Source organism: Suncus etruscus, chromosome X, assembly GCF_024139225.1.
Source record: "Suncus etruscus isolate mSunEtr1 chromosome X, mSunEtr1.pri.cur, whole genome shotgun sequence".
In the NCBI taxonomy this organism is placed as follows: Eukaryota; Metazoa; Chordata; class Mammalia; order Eulipotyphla; family Soricidae; genus Suncus; species Suncus etruscus.
In genome coordinates this window covers 124,063,312-124,073,284 of record NC_064868.1, presented here as the reverse complement: position 1 = coordinate 124,073,284, position 9,973 = coordinate 124,063,312, and positions in this window count along the sequence as shown.

Sequence of the window (9,973 nt, the reverse complement as noted above, 5' to 3'; positions counted from 1 at the left end):
GAGCAACTGAGTATGCATCAAAACATTTGGCTTTCTCACACAGTTGATGATAAATGTCACTTGACATGTCAGAAATGTGCTCTGCCGGCTGTGAGTTTGTTCACACTGAACTTCAAGGGAAACTTTTCCTGCCTGTGCCTGTCTGCCTGTGTTTCTGAATCCCTGAAGGTCTCCTCAGAGGCCTAGGGAGCTCATCCCAAAAAATTGTCAACTAGAGGCAGCAGAAGCTTCACTCTATGGCCGCGCACTCTTCCTAACCAATGAACCCCATCACAACACGCAGGAAAAAGCACACTACCAGCATGACAATGGGGAAACACCATGCACAGAAAATGAAGACTAAAGCTCGGATGACCTAATAAATTCCAACCACCTGATTAACCTCTCAGATAAGGAACTTAAAATAGCAATATGGAAGATGTTTGAAGAACTCAAAGAAAGCATAGATCTATCTAAACAGAACACAAAGACAGAAATCAGAAAACTCCAAATTGAAATAACAGATCTGAAAAACACAGTAACTCAACTGAAAACCTCAATGAATGGCCTTGCCAGCAGGGTATCAGCAGTTGAAGAGAGTACTGGAAGATGTGGTGCAGAAAAACTCAACACAACAGAAGAAACTGGAAAAGAAACTAAAGACAAACGAACAGGCAATGGAAAATGTACTCAAGGAATGTGAACAGATGAAAGTAGAAGTCTTTGATAAGCTCAACAAAAACAACATAAGAATCATTGGAGTCCCAGAGACCCAGGTAGGAGATCTCCAGGAGGAATCAACTGTCAAAGACATCATCAAAGAGATACTCCCAGAGTTAAAGACTACACGCAATCAAATCCTGCATGCCCGAAGAGTACCAGCTAAAAGAGACCCAAAGAAAAACACTCACGATACATCCTCATTACAATGACAAATCCCACAGACAGAGATAGAATAATGAAAGCAGCAAGATCAAAAAGGGAAATTACATTTAAAGGAGCATCCCTAAGACTTACCGCAGATATGTCACAAGAAACTCTCAAGGCCAGAAGACAGTGGTGGAATATTGTGACAAGACTGAATGAAATGAATGCCTCACCGAGAATCCTGCACCCAGCCTGACTCACGTTCAGGTTTGAAGGAAGAATACATAGGTTTATGGATAAACAATAGCTCAGAAACTTCACAGATGATAAACCAGCCTTAAAGGAAAAACTGACAGGTCTACTCTAAGACAAGAGAGACCAACAAACACAGCAAACTTATCTATAAAGATGACATTAAATCCTATGACAATCATCTCCCTCAATGTCAATGGACTAAATTCACCAATTAAAAGACACAGAGTGGCAAAATGAGTCAAAAAGATGAATCCAACCTTCTGCTACCTACAAGAAACACATCCGAATAGTCAGAACAAACATAAACTCAAAATCAAAGGCTGGAGGAAAATCATCCAAGCAAACAACACCCTCAAAAAAGATGGGGTGGCTATATTAATATCTGATGACACCAACTTTATACTCAGAAAAGTGGTAAGGGACTAAGATGGAAACTATGTACTAACCAAGGATATGTGCAACAGAAAAAAATCAGACTATTAAAAATATATATACCCAATGAGAGACCAGCAAATTATCTAATACAATTACTGACAAATCTGAAAGAAGATATCAATAATAACACAATAATTGTGGGAGACCTCAAGATGGCCCTATCAACACTTGATAAGTCAACCAGACTGAAACCAAACAAAAACATACTAGACCTGAAAAGAGTAATGGAAGAAAGAGGACTAGTAGATATATATATATATAGGACACTCCATCTCAAAAAACCTAAATACACATTGTTCTCCAATATACATGGGTCACTCTCCAGGATAGACTACATGCTGACACATAAAACGTACCTCCATAAAATTAAGAGGAAAGAAATCTTGCAGACTACCTTTGCTGACCAAAAGGCTCTGAAATTAGATGTGAACTACAAAGCCACACAGAAGAAAAAATTTAACAATTGGAAATTAGACACCCTGCTACTGAACAACAGTAGGTCAGAGATGAAATCAAAAAGGAAATCAAAACTTTCCTGGAAGCAAATGATAATGAATACACAAACTGCCAGAATCTATGGTACACAGCAAAAGCAGTCCTGAGAGGAAAATTTATAGCTCTACAAGCACACATCAGGAAGAAGGGGCATAACTGAATAACTTAATGACGCAGCTCAAAAAATTAGAAAATGATTAACAAAAGGAACCAAAAATAGGGAGACAGAATGAAATAACAAAGCTGCAAGCAAAACTCAATAAAGTGGAAAACCAAAAACCAATGCAAAAAATCAACAAAAGCAGAAGTTGGTTCTTTGGAAAAATAAACAAGATTGATAGACCATTGGCAAAACTCAAAGGAAGAAAGAGAGAGAGAAATCTGATAACCCGTATTAGAAATGAAAAGGGGGAGATCACGACAGATTTTGCAGAAATCCAAAGGGTAATCTGAGACTACCTTGAGAAAGTTTATGCTACTAAACATGAGAACCTATAAAAAAATGGAAAAATTCTTGGATTCTTATAACCTTCCACATTTAAGTAAGGAGGATGTAGCATATCTAAACACCCACATCAGTACTGAGAAAATTGAAACTGTAATCAAACATCTGCCAAAAAAGAAAAGCCCAGGCCCAGATGGTTTTCCTAATGAATTCTTTCAAATCTTTCAAGAGGAGCTACTACCAATCCTAGTCAGGCTCTTCCATGAAATTGAAAAAACGGGAACACTCCCAAACAGCTTTTATGTAGCCAATATCACCTTAATACCAAAACCATACAGAGATCCTGCCAAAAAAGAAAATTACAGACCAATATCCCTGATGAATGCTGATGCAAAGATCTTCAACAAAATCCTGGCAAATAGGATCCAATGCATCATCAAGAAGATCATACACTATGATCAAGTAGGTTTCATCCCAGGAATGCTAGGATGGTTTAAGATCCATAAATCTATCAACATCATACACAACATCAACAAAAAGAAAAAGAAAAATCACAGGATCATATCAATAGATGCAGAGAAAGCATTTGATAAAGTCCAACACACATTCTTGATCATAACTCTCAGCAACATGGTAATGGAAGGAACCTTTCTCAATCGAGTGGAAGCCATCTACCACAAGCCAATGGCAAATATTATCCTCAATGGAGAAAAACTAAAAGCCTTTTCTCTAAATTCTGGTACAAGACAAGGCTGTCCTCTCTCACCACTCCTCTTCAACATAATACTGGAATTTCTTGCTATAGCAATCAGGCAAGAAAAAGATATCAAGGGAATCCAGATAGGAAAGGAAGAAGTCAAGCTCTCACTGTTTGCAGATGACATGATACTCTACTTAGAAAACCCTAAAGACTCTACCAAAAAAGCTTCTAGAAACAATTGACTCATATAGCAAGTTGGCAGGGTACAAAATTAACACACAGAAATCAATGGTCTTTTTATACACCAATAATGAAAGGGAAGAGAAGAAAGTCAAGAAGGCAATCCCATTCACAATAGTGCCACACAAAGTCAAATATCTTGGAGTCAACTTGACCAAAGACATGAAGGACCTATGCAAAGAAAACTATAAAGCTCTGCTCCAACAAATAAGAGAGGACACACGGAAATCAAAACACATACCCTGCTCATGGATTGGCAGGATTAACATCATTAAAATTGCAATACTCCCAAAAGCATTATACAGATTTAATGTGATCCCCTTAAAAATACCTATGACATTCTTCAAAGAAGTAGATCAAACACTTATGAAGTTCATCTGGAATAATAAATGCCCTCGAATAGTTAAAGCACTCCTAGGGAAAAGGAAAATGGGAGGAATTACTTTCCCTAACTTTAAACTGTACTACAAAGAAATAGTTATCAAAACAGCATGGTATTGGAATAAAGATCAGTGAAATAGGCTTGAGTTCTCAGACATTGTCCACCAGACATACAATTACCTAATTTTTGACAAAGGAGCAAGAAATCCTAAGTGGAGCAGGGAAAACCTCTTCAACAAGTGGTGCTGGCAGAACTGGTTAGCCACTTGCAAAAAAGCAAACATAGACCTCCAGTTAACCTGAAGTACGAAGGTAAAATCCAAATGGATTAAAGACCTTGATATCAGACTTGATACCATGAGGTATATAGAACAATATGTTGGTAAAACACTCCATGACATTGAGACTAAAGTATCTTCAAGGAGGAAACTTCACTTTCCAAACAAGTGAAAGCAGAAATCAACAGATGGGAATACATTAAACTGAGAAGCTTCTGCACCTCAAAAGAAATAGTGCCCAGGATACAAGAGTCACTCACTGAGTGGGAGAAACTATCCACCCAACACCCATCAGATAAGGGGCTAATATCCAGGGCACTGACAGAACTTTACAAGAAAAAAAACATCTAATCCCATCAAAAAATGGGGAGAAGAAATGAACAGCCACTTTGATAAAAAAAAAAAGAAATACAAATGGCCAAAAGGCACATGAAAAATGCTCCTTATCACTAATCATTAGGGAGATGCAAATCAAAACAACGATGAGATACCATCTCACACCACAGAGATTGGCATACATCACAATGAATGAGAACAATCAGTGCTGGCGGGAATGTGGAGAGAAAGGAACTCTTATCCACTGCTGGTGGGAATGCCGTCTAGTCCAACCTCTATGGAAAGCGATATGGAGATTCCTCCAAAATCTGGAAATTGAGCTCCCATTCGACTCAGCTATTCCACTCCTAGGGATATACCCTAAGAACACAAGAATACAATACAAAACCCCCTTCCTCCCACCTATATTTATTGCAGCACTATTCACAATAGCCAGGCTCTGGAAACAACCAAAATGCCCTTCAACAGACGAATGGCTAAAGAAACTGTGGTACATATACATAATGGAATATTATGCAGCCATCAGGAGAGATGAAATCATGAATTTTACTATACATGGATGTACATGGAATCTATCATGCTGAGTGAAATAAGTAAGAGGGAGAGAGAGAGACGCAGAATAGTCTCACTCATCTATTGGTTTTAAGAAAAATTAAAGTCATTTTTGCAATAATCCTCAGAAATAATGAAAGGACTTCATGAAGCTCACCACAAAGTGTGGTGAGTGCAGTTATAGAAATAACTACACAAAGTACTACCATAATCATTCTAATGAATGAGGAAACTGGAGTACAGGTGGGGGAGGGGTGGGGTGGAGGGAGATTTGGGACATTGGTGTTGGGAATGTTGCACTGGTGATGGGGGTGTTCTTTACATGACCAAAACCTAATCACAATCATATATGTAATCAAGATGTTTAAATAAAGATAAAAAGAAAAAAAAAGTAATGTGCTCTGCCACAGTGTTGGCAGAAAGGCTGATTTTGCTAAACTGACCTTTTCTGGAGAGATAATACTTGCGGCCTGTAACATGCATTTTTTTAACAAACTCCTTCTGTGAATGGTTTCCCTGCCTTAGCAATCATCTCACTAACCGTGTAACTAGCTTCAACTGATGCAACATTCTCGTTGGTTGCTTTCTTGAAGAAATCTTGTTGCCTCATTAGACATGCTTTAAGATTGTCTCTCTCATTTCCTTGATATTTTGCACATTCCTCAACATGTTTAGTTGAGTAATGGCGTTTCAAGTTGTATTCCTTGTGCACTGCAACTTTCTCTGAGCAAATAAGACATGTGGGGATGCCCCTGTGCTCAACAAAGAAATACTGTGTCTCCCACTTTTCCTGAAATTGTCTGTGCTCGTCATCAATCTTTCTCTTCACTGCAGGCTTTGATGAAGTCATGATGAAGGTATGACAAAATCTAATTCTGTAATAAACTTCTCTCTCTTCTCACCCTTAGGCCTCTGATAATGCAAGGGACAGCTGGCAGGAGCAGTGAAATTGACGTCTCTGCTAGGCGTAAGTATTTGCGATTATTTGCTTACCAAATATTCACAATAAAAAATTGCATTACTAAGAAAGAAATCGCAAAATATCTCATTAAACATTTGCATATCCCGAACGGAACTGCTCGGGGTATGCGAATGTTTAATACAATTTTTTTGTTTTAATGCGATTTTTATTTCGATTATTCGGTAAGCGAATAATAGCGAACACTGCGATATTTGAAAGCTTTGTGAAAGTTCATCAAGAAAAGCAACATTTATATCAGATTTTAAGTTCAAATTTGCCAAGGCTGCAGTTGTCAGAACAATTTGTGTAGTGGCTGAAAAATCTTATGCTGGTGGGCTTAAAAGGACACTGATCATTGGGTATTTTTCTGGAGTGAATGTCAGCACCCTCTCCCCACTCTTCCAATGGCCCTGCTTCACCACTCCTCTATGACTTTCTGCAAAGACACCAATCTGACCAAAACTTCAGGTATTGCCAGTATTTGGGCTGACATCACCAAGACTTTTTGGAGTGATTGCAGGCACCCTCTCCTGCCCTCTCAGACTTCCCTAAGCCCTGACAGCTGAAAATATGCCCCCAAAAAGCCGCAGTATCAACAATTGTCTTGGAATTCCTGGATAACTCCATTTTTGTTTAATACTGTCATCCTGTAAAACACAGCAAATTAGATGTCAACGTGTATCTGATGCCACCTATTGTTCAGAAAAAATGTCATAGAATAATTCATTAGTAACAAGAGCTTTTTTAAATAGTCTGACAGTAACTTAACAGCTTAACAGTAAAATAAATTTTCACAAATTTCTTGTTGCTGTATCTCCTTTTTCCTTCTTTCTTTGTTCTCTTTCTTTTTTAAAATTAATATCTTCATTTAAGCACCATGATTACAAACATTTGTAGTTGGATTTCAGTTATAAAAAGAACACCCCCTGCACCAGCACAACATTCTCACCACCAATACCTCCATTTTTCCCCTCCCCCACCCCCTGTCTGTTACCAGGAAAGAGATAAATTATGATCAATTATGTCAATTATGTAATACCTGGTCTCTATATAAAGTAAATAAAAAATAAGAAGACACTGGTCTTCAGTTTCAAGTGATGACAGACCTCACATATGGGATTGGAATAAACCAGAATGGGCACTAAAATAAGCAAAACAGGCAATAAAGTCTCCTGACTAACTGGCTATGTTTCTTTTTGATTCATAGGGTGCATTCTTTCTATAAAAGTGTAGCTTGAGGGGATGTGGAGATAGTATAGTGGGCCTGGTGATTTCTTTACATGTGGCTAAGCCTGGTTCAATCTTTGACATGCAATATGCTCTGCTGAAGGCCTCCTGGGGAACAGATCCCAGAGTGACCCCTGAGAATAACCAAATATGTGCACCCCAAACAAACAAACAACAAACAAAAAATAACCAAATAAATTGAAGTGCAGCTTTATTGAGAACAGAAATATGCTGACTGGTACAGTTTCTTTTAGGAATCTTGCATTTGTAGCTCATAGTCCTGTGTTAGATTATTTTTATGAGAACACCTCGCTGTCTCATGTTAATCTGGGGTCTTTCTTCTGTCTCTGTAAAGGTTTTCTTCATTGAGTCTTCAGATAAATCTTATTTTGGTGATTAGTTTGGTCTGTGTAGATGAATTTTAATTTGGTGATTTGTTATGATCACAGTAGAGAAGTGTAACTTCTCCCTATTGGGCTATCTTCATACTGCCTGAAGATTTTATTACACATACATATAATATACATATCATTTTCTATATATCATTGTATTTATTACCATATTCCTCTAATAATTAATGTTAATGAGCATTTTTCATGTCTGTTGGCCACCTCTTTGGAGAGGTGCCAATGCATCTTAATTTTTATGGCATCACAAAACAGAACATTTGTTTATATGTATGGCAATTTTGAAATAAGAAATTGTCCTTTGGAAGTGATCAGTTTTATTGTTAGTTTAATATTGTTGGTTTAATGTAATAGCTGGATGGCTTTTCAGCTACTAAATTGAATCAGTTATATAAAGTCTGTATTTTTATTGGTATAACCACAAATCTCTCTGTTCATTTAATCTTACTAACTGATGACTCAATGGATAGTCCCTTAAGTGACTAGAGACAAGAAGTGTAATATTATCTGAGAGGCTGTTTGTGCATGTTAGGGCACACCTACTAAAGTCAGGAAATTTACAACTGTTCCCCAACATTTATTGCTTGAGGGGAGCTGCAAAGTCAGTTTGTCATGACAGTTTAGAACTTTCTTAGGATTATTTTTGGACAATGTGAATAGCTTATACATCTCTGAGAATGTCTTATACATGATTTAAAATTCTTGAATCATAAGACTACATCAAGTAAGACTACTACTAGTTTCCTCAGACTCACATTCAAACATGTACCACTTGGCAATTTTATTAATTATTTAGAGAGGAAGTGACTTCTGTTTTAAGTGAATTGAGTCTAGTGGAATAAATATTTTCTGATACTGAGATATTCTACAGGTAGAATATGACACAATAATAAAGCTAGTAGAATAAATGTTTGACAACTTTGGATTCTGTGCCCAAGGTGATTTCCAGGTTTTTCAAATAATTGTAGGCACCTGTTAATTTTCAATGTTCATTCATAAAGCATTCTAGCTCCAAAACCTTCACGGAAAGTTCACACTGTGCTCCACCATTTTCTTAGTGACCCCCTCGAACTCTCACACTCATGTGATAAGCATCCATTAAAGACTAGGTCTAAGTTTCTGTTGCTTTTGTCAGTTGATATTCTCCTATTCATTCCTTTAAATCCTACATATAAGAATCATTCTGTTTCTGTCCCTCTCTTATAATTAATTTTACTCAGCAAGATACATTGTATTCTTTATAAATATTTATTCCAATCATCATGGAATACACAGTTACATAGTTATCCATGTTTGAATTTCAGTCATATTATATACAACACTCTTCATCAGTGCACATTTCCCATGACCAATATCCCTTCTTTTTTTCCTTCTTGCTCTCTTCCCCTTCCCTCTATCTATCTTATCTATATAGAACACATTTTTCTTTTCTCTCCTCTATCTCTTCCTTTTTTTCCCTTTTAGACACTGTGGTTTGAAATATTGTTACTGAACGTGTATTATGCATATCACTTTATCTCCTTGAAGAAGAACTCAGTGCAATATTCTTTCTAGATCCATTAAAATAGTAAAATAAAACCATGATTTATATTTTCTTAAAACCTAATATTATTCATTGTGTATATGTACAACAGTTTCCTTATGCAGTCAGCTCATATTGGATACTTCCAGATTTTGGCTATTGTTAAGAGTGTTCAATGAGCATAGGGTTTCAAAAGATCCTTTGCAATATTTTTGGGCATTTGGAGTATATTCAAAGAAGTAGAATTTTCTTGGTCATAATCAAATAGAATTCCTTGATCATGACTAAATCCTAATTTTGTTTTGTTTTATTGGGTCAAAATAAGATACACAGTTACAAAACTGTTGACGGTTGTGTTTCAGTAATATAATGATATAACATCTATACAGTATATATATACTGGATATATATATATATGGATATATATAGGAGATGTATATATATATATATATAATACTATACCAGCATTCATTTCTTGTCACCCATGTCTCCAGTTTTCCTCTAGCTACGTGCTCAGAGTGCCAATATGGCGGGTACATTTCTTCTCTCTTCCTCTTCATTTCCTTGTTATGAATTGTGATTTGCATATATATTAATAAAAGTGTATCATACATACCTTCTTTCATCACCCAGTTCTTGACCACAGTATCAACTATTTTATTCACCAAGGCTTCTTCTCTGCTCTAACTGAGCTCCCCCGATTTGTGTAAATCTTCCAACCATGGACCAGTCCCTTTGGTCTTTGTTTCCATTGTCTTTGGTTAGTTTTCTTATACTGTATTTAAATCCTGCAAATGACTACAATTAATTCTGTCTGTCCCTCTCCCTTTAACATATTTGCATGATACTCCATGCTTATCTATGTCTAAGCAAATTTTATTACTTACTTTTTT